At 37.2% G+C, this 13,463-nt stretch overlaps 1 protein-coding gene and 1 long non-coding RNA gene across 15 annotated transcripts in view; one reads left to right on the top strand and one right to left on the bottom strand.

Annotated features, from left to right (window-relative positions):
• PCDH9 (protocadherin 9) overlaps positions 1-13,463 on the bottom strand; it is a 978,586-nt gene that overhangs the window by 889,382 nt on the left and 75,741 nt on the right. The window lies entirely within an intron of this gene.
• Positions 1-13,463, top strand: part of LOC103349080 (uncharacterized) — a 52,386-nt gene that overhangs the window by 15,348 nt on the left and 23,575 nt on the right. For 5 of the 8 annotated variants that reach the window (XR_011378645.1, XR_011378642.1, XR_011378643.1 and 2 more), the window contains exon 2: positions 37-136. The exons of 1 other annotated variant lie outside the window; for it this stretch is intronic. This is a non-coding gene — a long non-coding RNA (uncharacterized lncRNA). Of the gene's footprint in view, positions 1-36; positions 166-13,463 lie in introns of all 8 variants that reach the window. 2 more of the 8 variants (XR_011378647.1, XR_011378646.1) reach the window with 1 other exon arrangement.

Raw genomic sequence — 13,463 nt, 5'->3', positions numbered from 1 at the left:
CACAAATTTGACAGTAATATGCGCTCTTTAATTTAGAACTCAGAACACCAGGAAAATAATCAGACAAGCAGGGGCATTCCGGATTGTGGTGCTCTGCGTCCAGAACCCAGTACTCTCTTCTGGAGTTGTGGCCCAGGTCAGGTGCTCTGAAACCTGAAGATATTTGTGAGACAAAATTTATGATTTCTAGATTCTATTTACAAAGATACTGGTTTTATTGATCTGGAGTGGATATATAACTCGTATTTCTTAAAAGCCTCCCAATTAATCCCATTTTGTTTTCCTAAATGATCTCTTTTTGGGTACCACCAGGACAAGTGTTTTCGTTCTCTTAATTTTAATTTGATAAAGACTAGCGCTGGACAGAGTGGATTGTATATAGTACCTTTCTCTTGTGGCCTTGGCTGTTGGAAACTTAAAGCCAAATATTGTGTGAACTCTATGTCTGCCTGGTCCTCCAGAACACACATTTTGGGGGGAGGGCAGAATTATGACCTAAACTTTTCTTTCTTCTGCATTTTTGTCATTTGTTTGTTATATTTATTCTGTTGCTGTTTTGTGTATTATTTGCAGTGATCTTTGCAGGAAAATTTAGGACATCAAAACAGATAAGGAGCTAGATCCTTAACAATAGAGGGATAAGAAAAAATATGTGCTGATTAGCAGTGAAAGCCCCAAATGAAAAAAGTTTAGAATGGCTTCACTCAGCTTATTTGGAATTCTGCAAACCATTTCAGACAGCATAACATAAAAAGAGAGAAGAGTTACAGTGCTGTGGCATAGTAGGCTAAGCCTCTGGTGACAGTGCTGGCATCCCATATAGGCCGTTGGTTCATATCCCAGGCTACTCCCCTTCATAACCCGCTCTCTGCTTATGGCTTGGGAAAGCAGTGAAGGATGGCCCAGGTGCTTGGGCTCCTGAACTAGTGTGGGAGACCAGAGGAAGCACCTGGATCCTTGCTTTTGATCTGCTCAGCTCCAGCCAATTTGGCCATTTGCAGAGTGAACCAACAGATGGAATACCTTTCTCTGTGTATCTCCCTCTCTGTGTCTACAACTCTACCTCTCAAATATTTTTTTTTTTTTAAAAAGAGAAAGAAAAGCACATATGCAATATGAACAGTAGGCAAAGTGTTACAAGTTGGTAGGGAAAGGAGAGTTGAAAATTAGAGGTTTTAAAAGGTTTGAGATCCCAGTAGAAAGAATGGGCCGTCAAAGGAGGAGGTACCTTTCTCTGAAGGGAGGAGAGAGCTTCCACTTTGACTATGACCTTGTCTAAATAAGTTCGGAGTTGGCGAACAATCAAAAGGCTTCCATAGCCAGCGCCGCGGCTCACTAGGCTAATCCTCCGCCTAGCGGCGCCGGCACACCGGGTTCTAGTCCCGGTTGGGGCGCCGGATTCTGTCCCGGTTGCCCCTCTTCCAGGCCAGCCCTCTGCTGTGGCCCGGGAGTGCAGTGGAGGATGGCCCAGGTGCTTGGGCCCTGCACCCCATGGGAGACCAGGAAAAGCACCCGGCTCCTGGCTCCTGCCATCGGATCAGCGCGGTGCGCCGGCCACAGCGCGCCGGCCGCGGCGGCCATTGGAGGGTGAACCAACGGCAAAGGAAGACCTTTCTCTCTGTCTCTCTCTCTCACTGTCCACTCTGCCTGTCAAAAAAAAAAAAATAAAATAAAATAAAATAAATAAATATAAAAGGCTTCCATAGCCTTTGCAGCTCATGACAAGAACCTTGGGTGATTACTGACTTCATAAATAATAGTGTCAATTGTTAAATCAACAACGGGAGTCACTGTGCACTTACTCCCCATGTAGGATCTCTGTCCTTAATGTGGTACTATGTGAATTAACAGTATAACTAGTATTCAAACAGTACTTTATACTTTGTGTTTCTGTGTGGGTGCAAACTGTTGAAGTCTTTACTTAGTATATACTAAATTGATCTTCTGTATATAAAGATAATTGAAAATGAATCTTGATGTGAATGGGATGGGAGAGGGAGTGGGAGATGGGATGATTGTGGGTGGGAGCGTGGTTATGGGGGGAAAAAGCTGCTATAATCTAAAAGTTGTACTGTAGAAATTTACATTTATTAAATAAAAGTTAAAAAAGAAGTTAAAAAAAGAAAGGTTTGTTTTAGGAAGGAATCAGTGTACGATATTAGAACCAGATTACCTGCTGTAACCATGATACTGAACTCACTCTAAGAGAGTGTACCTTTATCATTGCTTATTTTCTGGCTACATCATACAGAGTCTATTCTTCAATAATTATTTATTTACAAAGTGTCATTTCATTCAGTGGCATAACATTTGGCCTTTGTACTGTTTATAAATACAGAATTTTATGAGACAATTTTAGATGACTGCGTGAATGTACTCAAGATAGAAAAATGTGTGGTGGTTGGTGACTGCTGGTTGATACTGTCAATAGAACTTAACATATAAAATCCTGGGGATATGCATGTAAATATCATGTGTGGTTGGATCCAGAATATGGGCAATTAATCTCATTTTATCACACTGGTTCGGTACTGTAAATTTTGAGAAAGTCAATGAGAATTAAGCTTTTTTAAGGACAAGTACATATGTAGGTTTTAATAAGCTTTTATCCAGTTCCATTTATCAACATAATTACTTCAGTAAACATCTTACATTGATTTAATACAGAAGTAAAATTGCTCTATATCAAAGATGCTCAAAATTATTTATATCGAAAAAGGGTATTTTAAAAATTAGGGCTTCAACTCACCTGATTGTGGCTTTTAACTAGCAAGAGATTCAACTGTTCCATTCATACCTGATGCTTGAATTTTTAATGAAAATAAAAGTGACAATCCTGGCTACTATTCTCTTCTTGGTGATTAAAGTGTTTGGCACATATTATGCACTCAAGAAAATGTTACAAAATGAAAAAAAAAAATGATACGCTTTGAGACAGCACAATGGTCATAACAAAAGGTCAAATTAAAACATTACATGAATAAATGAATATAAAAGATACCAAGAGGTATTACGGCTTGGTTTTTGAAACTGACAGTCTATAAACTTAGAAATAAACAGATAAATTTCATGACAAAAAATGAGATGAAGAAACACTCATTAAAGTTCTGGTCTTATTTCCCAAAAAAGATACATTAAATATATCAAAATAATTTTGTTCTGTCATATCACCAGTACCATGGATAGAACTAGGTAGTTGAAAATATTTTTAAATGAATTATAACTCATGTTTACACATTTCTTTTTATGCCTTCTAATAAATCTCCCCAACAGAGCTTCCTGGCAATCCTATGATGTAGGCAGAGGATTCTTTTTTAAAAACAGAAAAATAACTTATTAAATGATTAGCTGAGTTAAACAGTTCTGAAATAGTCAGGATTTAATCTTAAAGAATTTAAGTATTGGAAAAAGAAACCTTATATTTTATTTTGTTGCACTTCAGTGTTTGGGATTTTGTTTAGAAAGCCTTCTGCTAGTTACTGGGAAATGATTCTGGTCACACTTCATAATGTAGATGAGCATGAGAACATATGGATCAAGAATCAGCTTACTCATCTCTTCTCTTGCTTACTTTTATTAATAAACTAAATAATAACACGTAGTTATCACAGACTATTTCTTCCATGTTCAAGAAAGAAAACATATATGTGCCATTTAGACAGTAGGGGTATTTTCTGAGGAGATAGCATATCTTTGTGGAGATTACAGTTTGAAGAAAGCACCAAAACTCTAATTACAAAGTAGAGGGACTCTACTGGCCAGACAGCCAAGAGACTGTGGGAAGAGATACTTTACATGATGATATAACCTGCCTAGTTGCAGAGGACTCCATCTCAAATCCCATGTTAGTCAATTTTGTTTAAAGTTTTCATGGCTGTTACATGCTTTAGGTTGAGTATGAAAAGAAAATTATAAAGGAAATCTGCCCTTACAGATAGTAAGATGAATCATAGCATAATGCACATGTACATGTACAACACTGCCAGGTAACACAATTCTCATCTCTTCCCTTGAGAAATATCTCCCTGAAGGCAATAGTAACTATCACAGAGGAACTTCATTGAGTCTAATGCAGGTCAAAAGATATATTTAGGGAGTTTGCTACCACAAAAAGGCATAAAGAAGAAATGCAAACAGAACTCTAAAACAATTCCCATTCCCAGAGTTGCTATGTAACATTGAGACTTTCAACTTATTTCAATGACAGTGAGCTCATTTGTCAGGAAAAATTTGAGGTAAAAAAAATATAAAATGGAAGAGGAAGAGGATACTACAATTTTGTAAAATGTGCAACTGTCTCTTAAAAACAATGATCTTATTTCCTATCCTTGTTTTTCACTCTAATTAGTGGTGTTTCTGGAAAAAGAAAAGTGTTTGTATAGAAGTTATTTTCCATGTTTTTATTTCTAAATAATATAGAGCTTAAATGAAGAATCCATATTTATTAATTCTGAAGAACTCCATTCAATTAATGGAACATCTGTACTTTTTATAACATATCCATGCTAGGAAATATATATATATATATATATATATATATATATATATACTGCAGAGAATAAATACCTGTATTAAATGTGTAAAATATTAGACAAACTGACACTAAAGAGTAAATATTTTAAAGATCCTAAAACTCTGTGTAATTTATTTTTATCATTCACTGCTAATTAATACAGTAGAATGTCCAAAGATTACCTTTTTGTGTCAGTTCTAATATTCCTTATGAGAGAAGGTGGGTATGATATGTATCAGGGAGAAAAATACACAATGAGGACATATAAATGTTCAGCAATTCACAATGTACTTTCTTGATGCAGAAAACAAGATGAAAAAAGAAATGCTGTCTTAGCATTCACATTTTCTTGAAAAAATTTGTCAATGATTTAAATTCCCTCTCATTTGACCCTCTCCATCCCTATAATAATTTCCTGCAGACATTAAATCACACAATTTTTTTTTTCTATTTTACCCACACCTCCATGGACAGAATTGGGAGTTAGAGGTGTTCACAGATTTTTAGATTCCCTATAAAATGACATTGAAATGCAAGTTCTCTTAAATTAGACATTAATTTTCTTCCTTACTGGTTTTAAAGGGAAAAATTATTACAAACCATAGTAAAATGCATAATAGTAAAAAAATCTATCTCAGCATCTAATGCATGATATCTGTCCAAAGTTGACTTTGTATAATGGTCTAGGTATTATTATCAAACATCAAAGAGTATCATTTTTCAAGAACTCATGAGTGAGTCTAATAAGATGCTTACAAATGAAATATCTGTTCAATAATATTCTTAGCTTTCTTCCAAGTTTTCTGAAAATTTTACCTTGTTAATTTTTCTTTCTTCCTCTCTCTTACGTGATGGGAATATTGAGGGAATTTACACACCTCACTTAGTACCACAGAAGCTCAAGAGCCTTAATTAAAACAAAATACATTTCCTAAATAACAAAAAGAAACTGTTCATGCCTAATGGGAAAATATATTTTATCCTAGTTAATTATTATCATTCCCATTTTAGATGATAGTATATGCTCTAGAGGTTAAAATAGAAGACTCTATGAAGAATACCAGTCATACATTGAGATGTGCATCCCATAACTTTTCAAATCCAGGAATAACAGAAATCTTTTATGGATAAAGACTAAGAGAGGTAGTAATGCAAACTAGTCCATATCAGAGGCAAATCATTCCTGAAGAGTTACTGTACGATTTTATAGGATATAAAATGTACAAGTACAATGAATAAAAAGTCTTCCTAAAGTGTTTAGAAAGTCACTTCAATGACATTCCTCAACCTTCAGAAGAGATGATATATCTGTCAATAAAATGACACCAAAATCATATTTTATAAGGATTTTATATTAACACTTGCTGTTGAAAGATGATATTATAGGGTCTTAATATCTATAATCAGAAAGTCTTTTGCTCTTAACTTGCGAGGCAATAAGTTTAAGAATTAATTTTGTCTGCTATAAAACTGGCTTGCCTTTAATCTTCTGATTTAATAGGTCTCTCTTTGCTGAATGTTTTAGGTAGGTAATTGAGGAAATAGTCCACGTTCCATTTTAGTCAACATAAAATGACATTGAAATGTCTTCAAATGTTTCTAAGGAATTCATTCTATTTGATATTGAATAAGAGTAGAAATCCTTGTTTTTAATAAATCTGTTGCTAAGATTCAAGGTAATGAAGGTACATGCTCAGGATAACTGCTTTTACAAATTAAAATGTAACAAAACTAAACATTCATAAAGCAGACACTAAATTCATAAGTGGACGTACAAAGATTAATATGATGGAGAAAACCATATGTCATATATTATGTCCTCCCATTAAAAGTTACGGTATTATTTGTATAATTTTTAAGCAAAATTTCTAAGAACCAGACCAAACCAGACAGCATGATTGTTCTTCGTTTGCTCTGATGGATACCCTGATTCAGGCTCTCTGCCACTATGTCAATGGAAATCTTGAAAAATCATTTGCTCTGTAAATTGTGTAAAGTGAGCAAAAATATGCACAGAACATTGGGAACCAGCAAATAGCTCTATCCAAAATAGATCCTTCCAGGAATCTTTGAGACTATTTCACATTTAGAAACGGCAGTGGTTACATTAAGGACTGATGACGGGGTTCCAATTCTGAAATGCTTTCAGTGCTTGTGGATAACTGACAACTTCTTTCACCTTTATTAAAAGTACTCTGCCAGAAAAGCCTACTTCAGTCAAAACAAACTTCCATTTAAGAGTAGGATTTTTTTTTTTGAAACATTTTCATAAAGTAAACAGTGAAGCTTCTCCCCTCGCGCCCCACCCCCCTTTTCTGATAGGAAATGCAATTTTAGTTTGTCAAGGAACAACCTTGATTCTGGCTTTCATTTTTAAACTTATTCATTCATGGTTCTGAATTTAGTTATATAGGTGCCCAGAGGCAAGTGAAAGCATTTTTATACATACAAAGTAGATAAACAATGGAGGGAAGATGCTCTAATGGACCGTTTCTATGCTACCCTCGTCTAGCCTACGGCGTTTTATCTATTCTGCGTGTATTCTACTCATCTGAAAGGGCCTCTGAAAACATTGTTTTTAGACATAGCATTCTTTTTTATTCAATTTCATATTTTCGATGGCTGAAAGTAGGACACAGGGTTGTTTAGACTTCTTGTCAGACCTTCACTTTATGAATGAGAGGTGATAATTTTTGAAAAAATGAATTAGTATTATCTTTACAATGATTCAAATCTACATTTTTTAAATAGCAGAGATTGGTGTCAGACTAAAGGAAAGAGTGAGAGGAAGTCCAAGTTGCTAATACAAACATGTATTGTGTCTTTCTAAGATGGCAATATCAGACTCTCTCCTTACATAAAACCACGCCTTTAGGGCCAAATTCTCTACTCTCCTGTTCAGGAACTGTCCCTGGAGAGAGTCTTTGCTTGCATTAAAGTGACCTCTTTGACTACTGCTTACAGCTGTGTTAATAGGTTTGAAAAAGGTGTCATTTCTTTTTGTAAAAACAGAAATGAGGCACCAACACTGTGGCGTAGTGGGTAAAGCCAGCGCCTGCAGCGCCAGCATCCCATATGGGCACCAGTTCAAGTCCTGGCTGCTCCACTTCCGATCCAGCTTTATGTTATAGCCTGGGAAAGCACTAGAAGATGGCCCAAGTCCTTGGGCTCTTGCTCCCATGTGGGAAGATCCAGAGGAAGTTCCTGACTCCTGGCTTTGGATCGGCACAGCTCTGAAAGTTGTGGCCAATAGAGGAGTGAACCAGTGGATGAAAGATTCTTCTCTCTTTCTCTTAGTGGATGGAAGATTCCCCACCCCGCCCCGTGTAACTCTGACTTTCAATAAATAAGTCTTTAAAAAAAACAGGAGTGATTACTGAACTCGAGTGATTATTTTTTTTAAAGATTTACTCATTTTATTTGAAAGGCAGAGTTACAGAGAGGCAGAGGCAGAGAGAGAGAGAGAGAGAATCTTCCATCCACTAGTTCATTCCCTATATGGCCCCAATGGCCAGAGCTGAGCCAATCTCAAGCCAAGATTCAGGAGCTTCTTCAAGGTCTCCAATGTGGGTGCACGGATCCAAGGACTTGGGCCATCTTCTTTCCCAGGCCATAGCAAAGAGTTGGATTGGAAGTGGAGCAGCTAGGACTCGAACTGATGCCCTTATGGGATGCTAGTACTGCAGGCAGCAGCTTTACCCACTGTGCCACAGCGCTGGCCCCCAAGTGGTTATTTTTTAAAGATTTTCTCTTCAGTGATTTACTAACATAGAATTCTTAAATGTTGGTTTTATATTCATTAATTTATTTATGTGTGTGAGAGAGAGAGTAAGAGAGCAAGTGAGTGAGCACTCATGCACTGGTTCACTCCACAAATGCCTGCAACAACCAGGCTGGGCCATGTTGAAGCCAAGAACCAAGAACTCAGCCTAGGTCTTCCACCTAAGTAGCAGGGAACTAACTACTTGAGCTATCACTTGCTGCCTTCCAGTGTGTACATTAACAGGGAATTTGATTAATGAGCTGATTTAGGACTCAAAACCAGCTACTCCAAATGGAATATGGGCTTCCCAATTGTCATCTTAACCCCCTATGCCAAACACCTGACTTGAGATCAAGTGATTTTGAAAGAGGACTAGGCTACACAGCAGACTCCTAGAATGACATTCGCTGTAAATAACACTCCGACCTCAGAATCAACCTTTAAGGCTTCCTTGTCTCATTGAAAGGCCTGTGAGAGCGTTTCAGACATGGAAAGCCAAGACTCTGGGCAAAAAAATATTCTACACGGAGGATCTCTGTGAGACCTCAGTGTAAAGAAAGGGTCATCAACTCTTCTCTGCAGGGAGGAGAGAACATCCACTTTGCTTATGGCCACGTCCAAATACCGATGGAGTCTGTGGTCACAAAAGGCTTCCATAGCCTTGGCAGCCCATGACAAGAGCCTTGTGTGATCACTGACATCATAAATAAGAACGTTAATTGTTAAAGAAACAACAGAAGTCACTGTGCACTTACTCCCCATATGGGGCCTCCCGTCCCTAATGAGTTCTAGTATGAGAACTGCAAATTTTGTTTCCAAACTGTACCCTATTTGTTGTGTGTGTGTGGGGTGCAAACTGTTGAAATCTATGCTTAACACAGAATTTGTTCTCTGTATATAAATTAAGCTAAAAATGAACCATAATAAAGGAGGAGATGGGAGAGGGAGAGGGAGGTGGGATGGGAGATGGGGGGAGAGGGTGGGTATGAAGGAAAGAACCACTATATTTTTAAAGTTGTATCTATAAAAAATGCATTAATTAAATAAAAACTTTTAAAAAAAAGAGGACAAGAAAATCTGGGGTCTATGTTGTAACTACCACCTATTTAATAGCTCATTACATTTTTTTTTCATGGATACGTTTATTATGTCCACTGTTCATTGTTTTCCTCACAAAGTGTTAGAAATTTCCATTTGAAAATGAACAGAAAAGAAATAGCTGATGTCTGGGCCAGTTTTGCCTTTATTTTGTTCTGTGACCCCATTGCCCAGGCAATCCATCCATTCTCTTCCCACTCTACTGTAAACAAGTATGCTTCATATGTCAGATAAAACTATCATATCCTTAAACAAATGTCATTTTCAAAAGTATAATATAAAGCAGACCTAGAAAGTCTGCTGCTATAATGATTTCATGTTTTGCTGATCCTGGTCTTTTCTTCTGAAAGGCTTTTTAGTGGTCCCCAGTGAAAAGTTGAGATCAGCATTTAAATGCGGGTCTATCCTTTTAACATACTTTAAGTCTTCAGAAGTCACCAAGTCTCAGTGGCTTTGGGAATTTATAAGCATATCTTGGATGTTAAGGATACCTTCCATGTCTTTTTATTCCCCCAGAAAAATTACATTAATTGGAATTTGTATTTTTCTTCCCCTTTGTGATTTGAAGGAATCATACTAGTGAATAAGATTTGTTCAAGACCATTTCTTTGTGTGAAGCAGATCTCCCCACTCAGTTAGGGACCAATTATAGGAATTCTTCTATTCTTCGGATTGTTACAGCTGATGTACACTTGTTCTTCTCCTAGGTAACAGCAGCATGCACATGTGCAATAAGAAATAGGAATGGTAAAAAAGAAAAGAGAGTAATTATGTTGTTCCCTGTTACCTCCAATAACCAGTATTCTGTTAGAACATCCACCAGAGTTTCAATTTTTAAATTATATGATTAAAGTAAAAAAATTTCAAAACTCTTTTTAATATCACCATTCTTCTCACTCAATCACCATATTCATTTAAATTTAAACTTGGCATCTTTTTACTTCAGTCCTGTTTTTCATCCACGTCCTTTGAAGCCCTTCTCTCTCAATTCTTTAGATGTGACATAAAGACATTTTTATTTTGCATTCAAAGCTTGAGAAAAACTTAATCGAGATCAGGAGTTTTCATATTTTTAAAGATTTCAGTCTGTATGTTAAACTGGAAAAGAAAACATTCACTGAAAACTGTACCATAGTAATTGGTATAAAATTTTTGAATCTTGAGATAGAAAACAATTGCATATTGGTTATTAGTTCTAGTCAAGAATGAAATGACATTCTTTTATTGAGCATCTACTGCAGGGTTGCAATTCCAGTAAGACAAATTAGGAACCTGTGAGACAAAATTTAAATAGCTTTTCATCCTCAGGCTTGTGCTCTGCCAAAATCTTTTATGTGATACCAATAGCCTGCAATTTTTATGAAAAAAATTCTGACAGAAATCTGTCCTATGGAACACACAAGACACTGTGGCAAGAAAAAAAAATGCCTAATGAAAGATCTCTGTGAGTGAGATCCCAACAGAAAGAACGGGCCATCAAAAAAGGAGGTACTTTTCTCTGAAGGGAGGAGAGAACTTCCACTTTGACTATGACCTTGTCTAAATAAGATCGGAGTTGGTGAACAATCAAAAGGCTTCCATAGCCTTTGCAGCTCATGACAAGAGCCTCGGGTGATTACGGACTTCATAAATAATAGTGTCAATTGTTAAATCAACAACAGGAGTCACTGTGCACTTACTCCCCATGTAGGATCTCTGTCCGTAATGTGTGGTACTATGTGAATTAACAGTATAACTAGTACTCAAACAGTACTTTATACTTTGTGTTTCTGTGTGGGTGCAAACTGTTGAAATCTTTACTTAGTATATACTAAATTGATCTTCTGTATATAAAGATAATTGAAAATGAATCTTGATGTGAATGGGATGGGAGAGGGAGTGGGAGATGGGATGGTTGTGGGTGGGAGGGAGGTTATGGGGGGAAAAGCATTGTAGGGAGAAAAATATTATGCCTAGGGATTTTACATTTTTAAAGCTTTACACAGATGTTAGGAAGTAACAAATATGGCAGAGCTGCCTAGAACATCTCCACTCCATTCTAGGCCACATACATTTTAAGGCATTCAGCGTGTATGTCATCATTTTTCCCAAAGGGAGAGACTTCTTTTTGTTGCATATTGATGTGGGTGAACTAAGACACTTTGAAGCAAAATTTTTCAACCCCATAAATGCTCATCCTGGGGTCAGCATTGTGGTGTAGCAGGTAAACCCACTGCCTGTGGAGCTGACATGTCATATTGGCACTAGTTGGAGGCCTGGCTGCTCCACATCTGATCGAGCTCCCTGCTAATGAGCCTGGGAAAGCAGCAGCAGATGGCCAAAGTCCTTGGGCCCCTGCACCCATGTGGGAGATTCGGATGAAGCTCCTGTCTCCTGGCTTCAGTCTGGCCCAGCGCAGGGCCATTGTAGCCATTTGTGGAGTGAACCAGTAGATGAAAGATTGATTAATTCTCATATACTCACTCTCTCTCTCTCTCTCTCTCTCTCTTCCTCTGCTTCTCTGTAGTTCTTTCAAATAATAAATAAATCTTAAAAAACTCATTCAAACTACATGACACAAATTGGAATGATATTTCACAAATTTCTCCCAAATTTTATCTTTTTACAACTTAAGAATCTACAAGACCTTTTATTGTTATGGCTGCTATATAAGAATTGTAGATTTTATATGAAATAAAAGCATAAGCTGCCACTTGGAAGTGAGGACATTCCATACGACCAGCAGAAAGAAACCTACCTTCACGCTTTCCATTGAGAAGACATGGCATTCTGCCAAGTAGGGAACTAATGAATTAGAACTTGGCAGCACTCCAGGCCTGATACAATTTAGTTTAAATTTATGAAATCTATGGCTTCCAGAAATTCACTTGTGCCTGAGGCCTCTCTGTACCTTTCAGTATGGAAGCAAAAGGCACTGAGAGACTTCTGATTTTACCTTATTGATGAAGAAAAAATTATAAATGACATATTTTTCCAACCTAAATCTCCAAACACATCTTCAATTTTGAAACCACGGTAATTCAGTTTAAAATCAGTACCTGTTTGGAAGATAACAGAATATTTCTAAATTTTTGATTAAATCAAATCCCCTAAAACATGACAGACCCAAGCATCTCAAGAAAATGTTTGTGGCCTCGAAATGATTGATGTCCTCTGAGCTGGAAAGTATTTCAGCTCTGTACAAAGGCATGGTGGCTTGGCCTCACATTCTAAAAACAAACAGAGCTCTTTTTATTTTCAAACAAGAGAAGAAGCAAGCTTCCCTTCGATCAATGTTAGGAAAGAATCCTCATAAATCCTGCTTTAAAACTCTCTTTGGGTGGGAGCCTCTTACAAAATTAATTTCAGTAAATGAGAATGAGGAGGATGAGAAAGCTTTCATTTTTAACACCTAGAAATGGTAAATCTAGCATGATAATTAGAGAAACAAAATTTAGATATCAAGGGCACAGTACCTTTAATCAAAAATGGATATTGGATTGTGTCTTTCCATATAAGTGGGTGCTATATTTCACCACTGGTGTGGAATTCCAGATACTTCTCCAACTGGACCCAAACACTCCCACCTAGACCTATCTTCTTTTTCACCGCTGTGTTCTGAAAATATTTTCCTCTCCTCTTAGCCTTGAGCTCCTGTATAGTCTGTTAGGATAGTCTAAGCTACCTCCTCTTTTCTTCTTATCCTTTCTTTTCTTTCTCTTATTCTCTCTCTCTCTTTTCCCTCTCTCCTGTCCCTTCTTCATTTTAAAAGGCAAAAAGACAAAGGCAGACACAGGAAGAATTTCCATTAACAAGTTCCTATCCCTTGAAGGGACTCCAGGAGCCTGGAACATAAGCCCAGTTTCCCACGTGCCGGGAAGAGACCCAACTACTTGGGTAATCGCTGCAGCCTCTCCAGGGTACACATGGGCAGAAAGTTGGAATTGGAAGCAGAGGTGGAGCTTCAACTCAGGCAGCATAGTAATCACTGAGTCACTTGTCTGAACTAGGTGCCCCCTTTTTAGCTTTCTGACAGAATTAGCTTTCCCTCCCATATTTATTTTATGACACTTCCTACAACACACTTAACAATTTGCTTTATTTTCTGTT

Source organism: Oryctolagus cuniculus, chromosome 9 (assembly GCF_964237555.1).
Source record: "Oryctolagus cuniculus chromosome 9, mOryCun1.1, whole genome shotgun sequence".
Taxonomy (NCBI): domain Eukaryota; kingdom Metazoa; phylum Chordata; class Mammalia; order Lagomorpha; family Leporidae; genus Oryctolagus; species Oryctolagus cuniculus.
Note: the sequence above shows the minus strand (reverse complement) of the source record. Positions and strands in the feature narration are given on the sequence as shown.